The sequence below is a fragment of the Pinus tabuliformis genome, chromosome 9, assembly GCF_031772625.1.
Source record: "Pinus tabuliformis cultivar Carrire ecotype Pingquan chromosome 9, CPIR1, whole genome shotgun sequence".
In the NCBI taxonomy this organism is placed as follows: domain Eukaryota; kingdom Viridiplantae; phylum Streptophyta; class Pinopsida; order Pinales; family Pinaceae; genus Pinus; species Pinus tabuliformis.
Window position 1 is genome coordinate 600,910,435 of NC_142307.1, and position 17,832 is coordinate 600,928,266.

At 36.5% G+C, this 17,832-nt stretch overlaps 2 pseudogenes; both read right to left on the minus strand.

Annotated features, from left to right (window-relative positions):
• Nucleotides 1-8,663: 8,663 nt before the first annotated feature.
• LOC149149997 (eukaryotic translation initiation factor 5-like) lies at nt 8,664-9,812 on the minus strand (annotated as a pseudogene).
• Nucleotides 9,813-11,494: 1,682 nt separating this feature from the next.
• Nucleotides 11,495-16,723, minus strand: LOC149149998 (uncharacterized protein At2g39910 pseudogene; annotated as a pseudogene).
• Between the last annotated feature and the right edge of the window lie 1,109 nt (nt 16,724-17,832).

A 17,832-nucleotide genomic window follows, 5' to 3' on the forward strand; every position in this document is an offset into this window, starting at 1 on the left:
CATCTTTCTTCAGTAAAGTTGTTAGAGGCATTGTTATTCTCCCATAATTCTTAACAAACTTGTAATAATACCATGTTAACCCAAGAAATCCTCGAAGATGATTTAGGGTTGTGGGTATTTTCCATTCCTTAATGATTTTAATTTTATTAGGGTCTATATTAACACCCTCATGAGATACAATATCACCCGAATATTCCACCTCTTATACTCCAAAGAAAATTTTGGAGGTTTTTGCATATAATTTTTTCTCCTCCAATAGTTTGAGAACTCTGTTAACATCCTGATCATGATCATTCCAAGACTTGTTGTAGATTAGTATATCATCAAAAAATTCTAACATAAATTTTCTAAGGAATGGTTTGAAAATGGAATTCATCAAACCTTGAAATGTGGAAGGTGCATTAGTAAGGCAAAAAGGCATGACCAAAAATTCATAATGACCTTCATGTGTTCTAAATGTTGTTTTTGGAATGTCTTCAGTCTTCATTCTAATTTGATGATATCCTAAACGAAGATCTAGCTTGGTGAAGTAAATTTCTCCATGTAATTCATCCAATAACTCATCAATGACATGAATGAGAAATTTATCTTTAATAGTGAGCTTGTTGAGCTCCCTATAATCTGGACACATACATCGTGATCCATCCTTCTTGTGCACCAATACTACTGGAGCAAAGAAATAACTTTGGCTAGGTTGAATTATACCAGCCTCTAGCATTTGTGCAACCATACCTTTAATTTCACTCTTTTGTGCATAGGGATATATGTAAGGCCTGATGTTTGGAGGAAATATTCCTGGAATCAAGTGAATAGAATGATCATGATCATGAATAGGTGGTAGGCCTTTGGGAGTCTCAAATACCTTTGAATGATTGTCTAATATTCTTTGGAGATCTAGAGAGATGGACGATTTCATTGTTTGAACATCTAGTGAGCATAATTGTGCAATTATGCCTCGTTGTTCTTTCTTCAAAAGATTTGTCATGCCATTAGAGTGGACTAACCTCCCTGGTTTCCCTATGATTCCCCTTAATTCAATTTCCTTTCCTTCCCAAGAAAATTTCAATAAAAGTTCTTGAAAAATAAAATTTATCGTACCCAAAGATTGTAACCATTGGACTCTTAATACAACATCAGCACCACCCATTAGAATGGAAATCATTGGACTATTAAATACATATTCCACCATGGTTATATTGATATTATGACACTTCCCTAAGAAATTTATAGTTCCTCCATTTGCAACCATCACTTGACACTCTGGTGCTAGATATAGAAAGCAATTCAATTCCTTGGCTATCTTACAATGAATAAAATTATGGGTACTACCAAAATCGATCAACATTATTGCCCTTTTTTCTTGACATATCCTTCTATCTTGAGAGTTTGAGGAGTGTTAATTCCTTCCAATGCATTATAAGATATGGTTATATTCATTTATTCCTTCTCTAGGGCTAGTTCCTGGTGTAGATCCTCTTCTTTTGATGTTTCTTGATCCTTCTCTTCCTCCTCTTCACAATCTATGTAAAATAATTTCTTCTCAGCACACTTATGACCCTTACTATATTTTCTATCACAACCGTAACAAAGCCCTTTTGCTCTTTTTTCCCTCAGTTGTTGTGGTGTCAACCTTGTAGGTTGTGGGAGGCTAGGAGCAACAACACTTCCATCTTTATAGTTGTGAGTGGTAGATTTCCTTGTTGCCATAATTTTGCTTTCAATGTTTCTTGCCACCTTGAATGCTTTTTCCAATGAATTAAATTCCCAAAGGAGAACCTCATGTTGGATGTTATCCTTTAAAGTCCCTGTGAAGACATCAATCCTATGCTCCTCTGGCATATCATTTACCTTGATATTCAATCTTTGGAAGTCCTCAATGTGTTCCACCATTGAACCCTTTTGTTTGAGATTAGTTAATTGGATAAAGAAAGTATTTCTCTTTGTATCCTCATAATGCACTACCAATTCTTCCACAAAAATTGTCCAAGTGACAATTGACTTATGAGAACAAAGCCATCGATACCACACAAATTGATTTTGTTCTAAATATAAAGATGCAAGTGTACCTTTTGTGTGTGTGGCACATCATGTAGATCAAAGAATTGCTCCATCTGTAGTATCCATGTCACCAGATCCTTGCCATCAAACTTCCTCATGTCGATCTTTTCAATGTGGTGGGTCTTAAACCGAATATTGGAGTCTCTAAAATAATAATTCGTATTCCTTTTATCCTCATCATGATTTTCATGGATTACCTTGTCACCACTAGGAAGCCTTTGTTGCAGCAACTTTGTCAACCCTTCCAATTTGACATTCACCGAGTCCATGTCTACTTTTAAACCATCCATCTTAGCTTCTAGTTCATTTTTAGTTGCTCTTTGTGAGAGCGAAATTTGTTGCACTTGGTCTCCTAATTTTGATATATCATGTTGCATTTCTTCCTCTTCTTCATGCATCATAATAGAGCTTTCAATTTGCTTACTATTTGTGTCCATTTTTTTTGTTTCAAGGCATTTTGGAATCAAATAACACTATATATGCTTCATTATGCCCTTTGAATCACTTCAAATTGATTTTTCAAACAAAAGTTATGCAAAATTTAAAAAAAAATACACACCTTTTTCTTTCTTTTTAGGAGCTCGATATTGAAATTGGTGTATCTCTGTAATTTCGGATCTCCAAGGTTTGAAACTTCACTATGTGGTAGCCCTATGAGTCTTCTTTCCAATAACACAAGTCTGACCAATATTGGATTCTTCTAGAAAAACTTATGCCCAATATCCTGTGATGACCTTATTATAGACTGGTTCAGTAGAGCAATCTTGTGCAAAGTGCCACGTGTCACTGTTTCGACCTTCGGGCCTGAAAGGGATACATTAAAAACTGTTGTCTGTGAAATTTCAGTCACTTTTTATGAAATTCAAATCCATTCTTGGAGAGAAATTTATGACAATTTTCCCTAGGTCACATGTTTGAGATTCAATTATGGAGCCTGCAAAAACCCTAACTTCTTCGAACCATATCTAGAAAAATATAGTGAACCAATATCTAAAATTTTTACACAAATTTCACCAACTATGTGGTAAAAAAATTAGATTTTGAAGCCTCATAGAAAAAAAAATATAGATAAAATACCAAGATGACCTGTTTGAAGCAGCAAAACCCTAGAATCCAAAGCTCTGATACCAAATGTTATGCGACCTGCTCACAAAATAGAAGAAAAGATAGATCAACAACTTGAGAAATTGCCTCTTAGAGGGGGAAAACTCCTTTACATTACATAAATGAACAATTATTGGATGATACAAATGACAAGACTTCCTTTCTATATATAGGAGTCTAAGGGGTCACAATATAATATGAGCCATCATAACAATAATAATGTAAGGGCACAATAATAACAATAGTGGGCTTCTATGGGTTAGAACAATAACAATATGGGGGCAACACTAACAATAAAAATAAGGGGTCTACACTAACAATAACAATAAGGGGGTTACACTAATATTATAGGGACCTAACATACATATACAAAAATCAACGCTTGCATATGCACATATATGGAGATCAAATTCTATATATGTGTGGTATAGTCATCAACATCCAACATTGATATCGACATCATAATTATCATCAAGGGGTCTTATATTCTTGAGAAAACTCTGGAGGGATAGAGACAATGAGTATATGCAACCCCTTGATGATGATGATGATGTCAATATCGATGTTGTTGTCTATATATGTGTGCACACATGAGGCCATGCATATGCAAAATCTAACATTTGTATATGTGCATATTGGAAGTATATTTTGTATATGTAGGGCTTCCACATATGTGTGCATATACGAAAACCATATTTTTTATATGCAAATCTTCCATATATGTGCGCATATGGATTCCCACTCATGTATATGTGCATAAATATGCATATATGGAAATGTAGGCTTTTGTATATGTGCATATATAAAAGCAATTATGTAAATGCACATTTACAAAAGTTAACTTCCCTATATGCACATTTCATATATGCACACATACAAATGTAATCTTTCATATATACATGCATATATCAAAGCCTCAAATTCCATATATGTGTGCATATATGGAAGTTGTGCATATACAAAAACTAGCTTTTGTATATGCATGGCTTCCACATATGCACACATACAAATATTTGAAAATATATGCATGTGTAGAAGCACTTTTGTAAGTGCACATTTATGGAAGTCAGCTTCCATATATGTGCACATACAAAAGTGGACTTCTATATGTGCACTTTCTATATATGCGCACATACAAAAATCAACTTTCATATATGCATAGATATATATATGAAAGTTGAATTCCATTAAATATAGCTTTTGTATATGCATGCATAGCTTATGTATATCTGTGCATATGCAGAAGTTTGATTCCATCTATAATATATCGAAGTCAGTTTTTGTATATGCACGCATATACAGAAGCCAGCTTCTGCTTCTATATATGTATGCATATGTAGAATGTGCACATATATATTAGAAGTTGGTTTCCATATATGTGTGTCTTCCATATATGTGTGCATATACAGAAGTTGACTTCAATGGAAGCAGACTTCTATATATGCACATATACAAAAGAAGGCTTCCATATATGCATGTATCTAGAAGTGGGCTTATGTATATGTGCATATATGGAATCAAGCTTCTATATATGCATATATATGGAAGCACACTTCCATATACACACATATCTAGAAAGTGAATTCCATATATGTGTAGCTTCTATATATTCCTACATATATAGAAGTTGGCTTCCAAATATTTGAGCATATATAGAAGTAGGCTTATATATATGCACATTTACGAGAACATGCTTATATATAGAGAGAGATAGAGAGAGAGAGAAGAAAGCTTTGGTATATGCACATTCATTAACTCTTCCTCCAACATGGTATTCTTATGGAGCAATATCATAGATAATAGTTAGTTGGTTCTACCTCATTAATAGTGTTTGCATCACTAGTGGAAGGGTCAAATGCCCCTTCCTTAAGCATAGTTTTCAAGTAGATGGGGACCTAAGACGTGTCTACCATCTCTTCCTTCAAAATATATTTTTTTCTAAGGGAGCCCAAAGAAAGATCTACTAACTCTAATTACAACATAGCATTTCCATCGAGTAAGTACAAGGAGAATGGTTGTTTAATCCTTTCTAAAGCATAATATTTTATTCTAGGCGATCATAGGGAAGGGTTGAATTACCTTTCCTTCATTATATCATTTTCATAGAGGGTGAGCACAAAGAAGGGAAAACCAACCATTCCTATAGTATGGTATTGACATTAATGGGTATCCACTAGAAGGGTTGGTCAAACCGTCCTTAAAAAAATATTTTATGTAGAGGGTGATCTTACAAAAGGGTTATTCAACCCTTCCTCTAGCATATTAGACTAAGGGTCAACTAATCCTTCCTCAATGATGGTATTTTCATTATAAGGAATGTAGTGGAAGGATCAACCTATCCTTTAGCAAGCATAGATTTTGCATAGAGACAGATTCCAATAAAGGGTTTGCCAAACCTTTCACCAAAATAGAAATTGTATCTAGGGGAGATAAAAGAAGGATTGTTCAACCTTCCCACTAGCATAGTATTTTTATTGAAGGGGTGCATAGGGAAGTTTCAACCAATAATTCTATTTTAGGGGATCATGAGGAAGGGTCAACTGATACTTCCTCTAGCACAGTATTCTCATGTATGTGGAGCACAAAGAAGGGTCCTCAAAGATAGCATTTGCATCATGAAATTTTTGGTGTAAGTGTCAGGTGTCAGTTGACCCATCCTTAATCATAGTTTTTTCATAGATTTGAATCCCAAGGAATGGTTGGCCAACCCTTCCTTGAGGATAAAAATCTCATTTAAGGCACCTAAAGAAGTGTTAACTAACCCTTCTTAACTATGAAGCTACCAAAATCCAAGAGGGATTATATATCTTAAGATGCAAATATTTTTTTTAGTGAAAAACTTGAGAAAACATTTGATCTTGAGAGATTTGATCCCTCTCAACATTTGATAGATTTGGAATTAAGATGGAATGAGAATTTGTATTAATAATAATTTGTGACCATAACACACATAAAGTACATCATAGTGACTACTACAAAGAAAACTTCTTCCATGAATCTAAAAAGAAAGGAGCTAAAATTCATTCTTTGCCCAAAAAAAGTAGGGGGCAGAGATCCAATACTAGACCTTTTAATACTTGCACCTACTACCTCTTGAGAATATGAGTGGATTCTTACAAATTGAAACTTGCACAAGATGATGCGAAACCAAAACATTTCTATTTGAGAGAAATCAACCCACCACTAGACCCATGGGAGGCAAGAGAATTCTAGGCCCCAAATTTCAGGGTTTTCTTGCTTCAATATTTCCTACTTCTTATTAAAGGAGGGGAAGAACACAGATTATTTTTAGCACATATCAATAGGAAGGAGAAGAATAGGGGGGTTGATCTCCACCTCGTCCTCCATTCCAACTTATTCTTCTTTATTTTTTGTAAGAGGGATTTTGTAAATATCCTTGGATGAAGAATTTTCCTCAATGGATGAACTAATATTATTTGGAGACACTTGATCTGGAACTAATTCATCAACTTAGGTCTCATCACCCATAACTTTTGCCTCAAGGGACTTCAAATTCTTTTGAAGTAATCTCACCTTCATTGTCTAACCTTATGCTTTTGATTTTGCAATTAGTTTCATTCTCATCCATGGCTTTGAACTCTTTGAACTTCTAAAAAGCTTCAGATTTCTCTCTGAGGAAGGAAACCCACATCATCCTGCTAAAATCATCAATTATTAGCATAAAATATAATTTACTTGTGGGTGACTACATTTTGTATCGTCCACACAGATCCATGTGTACCAGCTGCAATGGCTTTGATGATGATTTTTGTTTTTATTTTAATGAAAATCGATCTTGCTTTCCCAATTGGCAATATTTAAAAATTGTATTATCTAGTTTTAAAAGCCTAGGAAAATCCTTGACAACATTTTTCTTGCTAAGCTTGACTATTTGATCAAAGTTCATGTGTCCAAGTCTTTTATGCCATAAACAATTCTCATCAATATTTGTCAAGAAAAACCTATTTGCCTTCTCTTTGAGCAGATAAACATTATTATATGTTCTCATAGCTTCAACAACTATCTCACATGTGCTTGTAGAATTGATTTGCTAGTTTTTGGCTTTAAAGATCGTATCATATCCTTGATCACACATCTATGATGCACTAATCAGGTTATGCTTCAACCCATCAACATATAAAACATTATTAGCTTTACCTTTTCCATTTGATAAATTGACCGTTTTCCAAGGAGCTACTACCCCTTATCTATAAGCTACCACTTGCTAGCCCTGTTGATCCATTTTTCATCCATTTTCAAACTCAGATCAATAGGCCTTCTCTTCTTTCAAAATAATTGAATTCCTCAATCACCAACACCTTCATCAATCTCTGATTATTGATGCAAACACCTTCAACATTCTCTTATTACTGGAAAAATCACCTTCAACAATTTTGCATCACTGAACACGCCTAATTGATCAAATCACCAACCATACATACCTGCAAAATCAATCACTAATCCACTCTTTTCCTTTTCAAACACCTTTGAGACACCAAGGTTGTTGTAATGCCCTACTTAATCTTATCATGCAAATTTTACTAGTGTTTAAATTACCTGAAAATATTGACTTATAATTATCAAGAAATATTGGTACATACCTACATGGGTGAAACTGTGAATGTAATACTGATATAAATTTTATTACTATTCCCAACCTACCTCTTCAAATTTAAATTTTGATAGGATATGGTCTCCTTCCATTTATTCCAATTTATATATTCATATCTCATCCCCAAAATGTCCTCTCAATTTTACTTGGGAGAAGACATGGTCCTCTCCAATTAATTACCAAATTATATATTCATATTTCATACCCAAAATGTCCTCTCAAATTTACTTGGGAGAAGATAAGTCAAATGTAAGGATGAGGGGGTAGTTATGACATTAATGATAGGTGGTTGAGGTGGAGAAGAGAAGGGGTCATAAAAGGGGAAGGGTGATGGGAGGAGAAGGGGATCCTTGATCTTGGTTTTGGTTTTGGTTTTGGAGGGTTTTGTTTTTAGAGGAAGGTGAAGAAAAGAGAAGGGATAGAAGGAGAGTATTTGTTTAACTTGAATACACTACATCTAGTTGGACTTGGGCTCAGAGGGCTAGGGAACCTGTGGAGGTTTCCTGGGCTAGGAAATACTTCCTAGTTGGCTGGGAGGCAAATCCAGTCGGGTAGTCAAGAGGAGCATCCCAGCAGGATCAGGAGCTCAGGGGCATCTCAACTAGGCTATTGGAACAGGTATTCCTATGTTTATAGATTTCTCATGTAAGTGATTGCAATGAAATGTTTACTTATTTAATTATGGGAAATAAATTTTAATGGTAAATTATCATCAATTAAAAGTTTAGTTAGAAATAAGTTATTTCCCATTTTATTGTATTTAAAATTAGAGAAATTTAGTTTTGTTAGAGGACCCTAAGATGGAGCCTTACATGTGGTATCAGAGCGGGTTCAAAATCTGGACCCAAGACCCACTAGACACAAATCTCCACTAATTTTTTTATAAAAATTATGTGGAACTTATTTCATTTAAGATTAATTTAATGAATTTTTTCTCCACTGCCTCTTTTGAAAATCCTCTTCCAATGCACTCGAAAAGAGCTTCAAAATAGTCATTCATGATTTCCTGTGGAAAACCATTTGAAGATTGTATGTAGGATTGTAATTGTTTTGGAGAATCTCCAGTCTTCAAGCACTCCTTGAAAGCAAGGAGAAGCTCATCATGAATGCTCAATGTGTTCAATTTGGTCAAAACAATCTCCTCCTCAATATCCTGTTGAATGGGCTTCTCAAATACCTCATCACCGTTTTCAGCTTGAGTTTTGTTATCAAGTTCACCCTTTTCATTCTTGACAGGCTTCTTAGACACCCCATCACTGTTTTCAGCTTGAGATTTCTTATCAAGCTCAACCTTTTCATTCTTGCCTGAAGGCTTCTTTGGTGATTTAGACTTTTTTTCTTCCTGGTTGTCCAACATGACCATTTCACTTGTAGCAGTTGTCAACTACTCTCTAATACGTTGTTGTGCGGCTTCAATAGAAGTATCAGTAGCCCATTTCACATCATCATTCTCATCCAGCTCCTCGTTTTCATCAATATGGCTTCCGGGAGGAGAACGGTCTTCGTCAGAACTAGTTTTCTTCTTAGCAACCTTGGATGCAACCTCGTGGCCCTTTTTCTTGGATTTTTTAGCTTATTCATCAATAGCCTCTCCTGCTTTCAAACGTTCCTTTTCTGCTCTTCTCATGGCCTTCTTATCTTTGCCTCCCTTCTTTTGCTCTGGCGGATTCTTCAAAATAAACATAGTAAGCTTGTCCCTCATATCAACATCCGAAACATATCCACATGTAGCACACTTCAGTGAAATCATTTGCGTTTTTGAAATATGGATCTCTATCTCGGGATTGCCACATCCATAGCACTGCACATACTTCTTGATAAAAATCTCCAACAAAGCTACAAGTTTAGCACTATCATGAGCACCATTGACAAGAGCAGTCCCAGATTTTTCATCGAACTTTGATTGTGCACCCAGTTCACAGCCGAAATAATTTGTTGTATATGAAGGGGGTCTGGCAAGAGATTTAGCCACATCTACCATATTGAAAATATTTGTCTTTATGTTATTACCTCATCCCTCAATTTTTGTAATCAGCATAGTAATGTTAGGTCCCTATACTACTAGTGTAACCCCTTATTGTTATTAGTAAAACCCCCTTATTATACTGTTGTGCCCATGTAGTCCCCATATTGTTATTATTGTGCCCCATAGAAGCCCACTATTTTTATTATTGTGCCCTTACATTATTATTGTTATGTCGGCTCTAATTATATTATGACCCTTAGACTCCTATATATAGAATGGAGGTCTTGTCATTTGTATCATCCAAGAATTGTTCATTTGTGTAATGTAAAGGAGGTTTCCCCCTCAAAGAGGGTTATTTCTAAGGCATTTATCTATCTTTTCTATCTTTTTGTGAGCTGGTTTCATAACAAAGGCAAGAGTGAATTTGGATTTTGAAGAATTGTTTCTATCAAGAGTTAGATACTAGAGTATGTAAAAGGCCACCAAATGCCTGTCGGGAAAAGGGACTTTCTCTATGATGTTTTAACACTCCACCTTGTGCATGGAAAAATGGGTGCATCCAACTACAAACCCAAATCAAACTCAACTTCTAACTTGGCTTTGGCTGCATACAGCCAAAAAAATTTGCTAAAAAGACAAAGTTGTTTATTCTTTTCTTTGATGTAGGACAGTATTTTCCAAGCAACCCAATCAGCCCCAAATATGAACAAACAGCTTCAGACATAAAAGAATATTCAACCTGTACATCATCCACTTTGAATGCGATTGACAACCGATAGGACTCAACTTGAAATCTGGACCATACAAGTGTTGAAAAAGATTAGCCATGAATTATAAAAACCTGACAGTACAATTCCATATAAATCACAAATGATAATATAAAAAAATCATAACATTAAAATACGACAAAAGGGATCACAGACAATGTCATAAGAATTTGTTTATAGATTTCACATGTGGGCAATAATGGATGCAAGTTGGATGAAGATAAAAGATATGTGGCAAATTTAGACAGTAAGAAAAAAATCTAGACAATCAGAATTTAGCAAAAGATGCAGAACTCAGAGATGCCTGCGCTGTAGAGAGAGCAATCAACGTAACAAGTTTCAACATAGAGTCAAAAAAATCTAGGCAATCTACATTATAGCAAACAATCATGCATTTCTACATTATCAAATTGACAATAATTGATATTTAGAACTTATTTTATCATACTCTGTGTATTTATTTTAGCCATTTATCAACACAGGCCATATGGTGCTCATGGTGATAGGGAAAAACCCAGATTTTATCTCCTTCCTCATATTCTGCAAGGCAAATGTAGCACTGTGTTGCTTCATTATTTACATTTTCATTTTTCTCAGGTTTCTTGTGATTCCTGATGGGGAATGAATTGACAGCAGACTCAGGTGCTAGCGGTGAGACATGAGATAATGACGTTGTTTGTGAAAGAGCAACTAATTATCGAGGAATCTCATCTGGTACCTCAAACAAGGCCTCTGCAAGCATCACTACCTTGAATGCCCAGAAGAGGTTCTGTCAGAACCTTGTGCAATCTTTGCAATGCCCAGACCTGGGATCTGAAACACCATCACCTTTTTGCATTGTCAGCCTTCAACTTTTGAGAATCTTTGATGATTGCTTTTGCTACAGGAATCTAGAAATGCAAATAACAATGAATCTCCAATCTTCCTCCCCATTCCCTTTGTGTGCATAACCAATATATCGCAGTGGTCCAAGATAACACATCTCACTTAGGCATTTGTCAAATTATTGGTGTGCCTCCTCAATTCTCCCAAGACTTGAACAATAGAAGTACGAATATCAGAACCGTATTTCCGTGCTAATGATCCCTTGTATGCAAACGCTAGTTCTTCCACCAACCTTTCCACATATGGGGTATTACGCATCCACGTCAGCTTAGTGATGGTGAGAATCCTTTGAATAACCAGTATCACTGTAGCATCATCCTTTGCATGCAACCAATCAAAGAAAAGGGGAAATAAACGCCTGAAATTGTTGAAAATGCAACAAGATGATGGAGCTTAGTGGAAAGGAATCGCCTTCACTAAGTGGGCCTGCAGGCTATTTTTGGCGCAAAGTCTATTTTTAGACATATGGATCATGGTCTATGAGTTGCAGGATTCTTTTTATGGATGATTGGTCATGTTGGGAAAAATAGATGGACTTCTGTTTTTGGTTCACAGTGGAGTGATCAGAGTCTATTTTTAGACTGCCATGCTAAAAATAGAAACAGTCAAATATTATTATCCCTTAGTAATATTTGGACTCTAAACATTATCTTATCCTCTTGGAGCACTTCAGTTCGAGCTACGGATGTGGCACATGCAGCTGAAAAAAGGAATCACGTGGTTTCTTATGTGTTAGTTGAGCTATTGCATGGAGGACTTCAATTAGAACTCATGCATGTGAGCTCTGTGGAGTTGGATGTGGAGTTGATGGAGTTGTGTTCAGTTTGACTTAGTTGAACTAGTTGTATTTTAGTCTAACTAAAGAATACACTAGTGATGAGTTGTGTGAATTAAATATTAATTAATTCACTAATTATTAACTCATAAAGAAACTAAAGAATACATTAGTTAACTCAGTGCATGGACAGTTCAACAGAGACAGGTGTTAGAGGTAAGTGAAAGGGTGAGTTGTGACTATCAGTTGTCCATGAGATTTACACATGCAATGGATTGAGTAATGCCAATGAGGATTGCACAGTGTGGGAAAATACCAAGGTAATTGTATCTTGTGCTCACGTGATTTTCACTTTGCATTGTGCAGTGGAGGCAGGCAAATCAACGGAGGAGATTTGAACATGTGACTTGTTCGGATCTGAGCTAGTTTTGTGTGTAACAGGTGGAGATAGTGGTAGATACTTGTGAGGAGTATTGTACTATGTATTGTTACATGTTCTCAATCATTATAATATACAGATAGTGTGGGGTTTTCAGCTGTATTCTTTCCCCGGGTTACATACTTTGTTAATGTGTGCATGCGATTGATGTTTCATTGTTTTTGATGCTGCTAAATTGATGATCAACATAAAGGAGGTTATGTATTATGCATGTATTCTGCAATAGTGTATAATTGGGATCATCTTTGTGAATAAGTACTTAATTATTCAAAATTAATACATGGTATCAGAGCTCTTTGATTTGTAGAAAAAGTTCTACAGGATATCAAAGCGAGGATTGATCATCAAATCTATTATTCAGAAAGTGATTACATTTTATTTCTTCAGGCAGAGTCTGTAATCGGGCCAGTTAGCCTCTGGATTCATCCTTCTTTTGGAAGGTGAGATATCCGGTGAATGCCCATACAGTCGATCTCTGTACAAGAAATACTTTGTTCTCACAAATTTTAGATCTGAAGCGGTTGAGTTTTGAGCTGGTGGAATGGCGCTCAAGGATAAACTCAGAAACATCAAAGCTGAGAATGGAGACAGTATGCCCAAGTATCCCACAAAGTTCACTCAGTGCAGGGATGAGCTGGGAAGTGTGGGGGTGATTGTCGATGATGAGGACTTAGTGAGCTTGGCTCTCCTTGGTCTTCCGAAGAGTTGGCATTCCTATCAGGACTCTGTCAATGGTCGGGAGAAATTGCTAGGATGGGAGAGACTTTGGTCGGATCTTGTGCAAGAGGAGATCAGGTGGAATACCAGGGACGGATCTTCGCATGCATGGTTTCATCCATGGTGGGAAGTGGTTGGTTTCTTGACAGTGGAGCTTCTTTCCACATGACCGGTGACAAAAGTTTATTCAGTACTTTGGAGGAGAAATATCTCCAGATACTCATAGGGATGGGTAATGATGAGAAGTATAGTGTCTCAGGTGTAGGCACAGCTATTTTTCAGAGGGAGCATGGAGCTTGCCTTACCTTGACCGATGTCAAGTATGTACTAGTACTGAAGAGAAACTTGGTGTCAATCGCGATGCTGGAAGACAGAGGCTGTGACGTAGTCTTCAGTGAGGGAAAGTTTTTCATTAGACACATCATCACTAGATAGGTGAAGCATATTGGTTCACGGGTCAAGAACCTGTATTCTCTTGAGGTTCAAGATGCATGCAAATCCTTGAGCAGCGAGGCAACTGATGGAGACTTGGTGGTTGAGAGGGAGCGTATATTACCTCTCAACATGCAAAGCCAGAAAAAGTCTCAGATGATTGTGGAGGAGCCACGATTGGTGCAGCAGCTTCAGGAGGTTGTGGAGCAGCCACAACAAGGGAAGCTGAGATGAGATTGAGTAGAGACATCTACTCATGTAGAGACCTCCAGTAGGGGGAAACTTCGAGCCAGGTGGGCAGAGGGATCGCATGCAGCCATACCTCCAGGTAGGAGGTGGGGTGATGTGGCTTGATCGTCCCAAGGAGGAGGGGCAGGATCCTTGAGGTACCCAACCTCTTATATGAGACCTTGCTACGGGAGCCCCGATGTGAGTAGCAGGAACTGACTGATTGGGTAGAGACAAATGCGGATGGAGTGGCAGAGAGAGCGACAGTGTAGGGAATCCCAGGACAGTGCATAGCTAGCAGGCTGCAGCAATGCGAGAGGCACAAGTGTTTTGCACAGTGCTAGGTGGCACAGAGAGGTGTGCAATGGTGCGAGATGCATGGAGATGTTGCAATAACACAGATGTTAGAGAGGGAGCACTTGTCAACAGCAGGTAGAGCTTCAGCATCAGAGTATGTTCCTAGCCCAACAGAGTGGTCAGTTGGGAGTGTTTTTGTTCCAAGTGTTGTTGGAGCAAGTGGACCAGGAAAATGTGTTGCATGCAGAACATTACAGAGGTAGGATAGGGGTTGCAGATAGTCCATATCTTGTTGAGAGGGAGTGTTGAAAATGCAACAAGATGATGGAGCTTAGTGGAAAGGAGTCGCCTTCACTAAGTGGGCCTGCAGGCTATTTTTGGCGCAAAGTCTATTTTTAGACATATGGATCATGGTCTATGAGTTGCAGGATGTTGTTTATGGATGATTGGTCATGTTGGGAAAAATAGATGGACTTCTATTTTTGGTTCACAGTGGAGTGATCAAAGTCTATTTTTAGACTGCCAGGCTAAAAATAGAAACAATCAAATATTATTAGCCCTTAGCAATATTTGGACCCTAAACATTATCTTATCCTCTTGGAACACTTCAGTTCGAGCTACGGATGTGGCACATGCAGCTGACAAAAAGAATCATGTGGTTTCTTATGTGTTAGTTGAGTTATTGCATGGAGGACTTCAATTAGAACTCATGCATGTGAGTTCTGTGGAGTTGGATGTGGAGTTGATGGAGTTGTGTTCAGTTTGACTTAGTTGAACTAGTTGTATTTTAGTCTAACTAAATAATACACTAGTGATGAGTTGTGTGAATTAAATATTAATTAATTCACTAATTATTAACTCATAAAGAAACTAAAGAATACATCAGTTAACTCAGTGCATGGACAGTTCAACAGAGACAGGTGTTAGAGGTAAGTGAAAGGGTGAGTTGTGACTATCAGTTGTGCATGAATTTGCACATGCAATGGATTGAGTAATTCCAATGAGGATTGTGTAGTGTGGGCCAATACCAAGGTAATTGTAGCTTGTGCTCACGTGATTTTCACTTTGCATTGTGCAGTGGAGGTAGGCAAAGCAGCGGAGGAGATTTGAACCTGTGACTTGTTCGGATCTGAGCTAGTTTTGTGTGTAACAGGTGGAGATAGTGTTGGATACTTGTGAGGAGTATTGTACTATGTATTGTTACATGTTCTCAATCATTATAATATAAAGATAGTGTGGGGTTTTCAGTTGTATGCTTTCCCCGGGTTACATATTGTGTTAATGTGTGCATGCGATTGATGTTTCATTGTTTTTTATGCTGCTAAATTGATGATCAACGTAGAGGAGGTTATGTATTATGCATGTATTCCGCAATAGTGTATAATCGGGATAATCTCTGTGAATAAGTACTTAATTATTCAAAATTTCTACAGAAATAAGCTAGGATAACCAATCCCATTCCCTCAATCACTTGCTCAATATGTTGGAGCCATATGGTGCGGTGTTCCTTATCTCTAATATGCCTCTCCATCTCTCCAAGAATTTCATTGAATATTTCTCCATACCAATGTCCACGAGGGTTCCTCCCCTCAATACAAGTGACAAGTGTCACAGACATTTCAACTACAGATTGCCAAAGTTGTTCACTACCAGATATATTCCGGCAAGTTGCATCGAGTATCACATCCTTGTACCAAAAGAGCTCAGTAGAATTCAGATTCTTTGCTAAATGGACAAGAGCTATCATACCTTGACCCTTCACTTCAGGAGACCAATGATCTAAGGTTGTCAATGCCCAAGGGATAACCAATGTACATAATGGTCCTATATATGGATGTTGAATCTATTTCAAACACCAATGCATCTAGTGTGATGCTATGACTGAAGGAGTTACTGATGCACTACGAAAGTCTTCATCCAATTCATCGTCCTTAAAATTACTGCAGCTACTTTTAATGGCATCTTTTATCATCGGAAATATTATGGGTACTAACTCTATGATTAATCTCTTTTTGAACCCTATTTTTGTCAAATCCAAACCCTTGTCACTGTATGAGATTGAATAATTGCCAACAACATTCAATGGGTTTTGCTCAGGATCAGAATAAATAGCCTCTGATAAGTCTCTGATTGTCTCAATTGTAACAACCTGCAATATTTTTGGAATCCATGACATCAAGGTTGCCATGTTGGCATTGCATGAAGCTAGTGCTGCACAGCAAAGAAATAATCCTGTTATTTTTTGTGTTTCTGTAGTGTCTTTCAGCAACCACTGCCCATCCTTGACTGGCAAAAGAGACTCCAGAGCAGATTTTATTTTTGCACTTTTCCCATCATAATGATTTTGTTGGGTTGAAGACAGTATTTCCAGTATTCTAAAAGAGTCTTCAACTTGCCATCCCTTGGAATATTTGAATCTGTATAGGTGTCTCTTGGTCTTCATTGTTATTTTTCTTTAGTTTCACATCTGGTTGAGCCAAAACTGCCTTTTGTGTTTTTGAGTCTTTGAAAACTTTGATCCTTGAAGATTGAAAACTTGTCTCACAATGTTTTGGTATGAAACACATTGCTCTAGGCATGGATTAAACTCATTTTTGTGCATACCAAAGCTATGCCACTCATTCAAGATATGGCTCAATCTTGCAACCTCACAACCATCTCTTATGTACCAAAAAAAAATAAAAAAAAATCTATCGAAATTAAGTCACAAATATTGACCTAAAAGCTTCTCTCAATTCCATTAGTTTCGATGAGTTAAGAAGTTATGAAAATTATATGTTAAATACATTTTGAAATTGAGATTTATGTGTTTTGCAAGTATATAAGTGATATTAATTTTCATTCTCCATTCTATTAATATCACAAAGTGGCATTCTTTCATCCCACAATATTTTAGATTTTGTCTATGAAGCTAGTAAGAAGTCACATTTATTTTGGCAATGTAATTTTTCTTCTTTAACATAATTATTGAAAATATATATATATATATATATATATATATATATATATATAGATATAGATATATATATATGCATTCATAATTGCTTAGGAACCTTGCTTCAAAGACACTGCCTCTTCAAGAGGTGAGACCAATTGTTTATATGTCCTATAGGAGGTCCCAAGATTCATAAAATGGACATAAATGATTTTAACAAACATAATATAAAGGGTGGGAAGGAACAACTAATAGCCATAGAAGGAAGACATGACTAAAAAGGGTATTATTCACATTAGTATTTAACTTAATTATTTGAATATATTAAACTAAGTTATTAATTAGCTTAATATTAAATTATAGCTATGGTACTAAAGAAAACAATTTGTGTTAGAGCGTGACTTACAAGTACATTGCACCAGTAGCCTAGCGAGTCTCAAGAGAAAATTTGTAATTTATGTAGAACTCACACATGAGAGGATTTGGTAGATCCTTTGGAATCTTCTCAGTACTAATAATGCTTGTTTACGAGCATAGTAAAAGAAAAACTCATGACTATCGTTATACACATGTATGTGAGTTAGCTAAGAGGGACAAGTCCTAGGATGGATTAATGA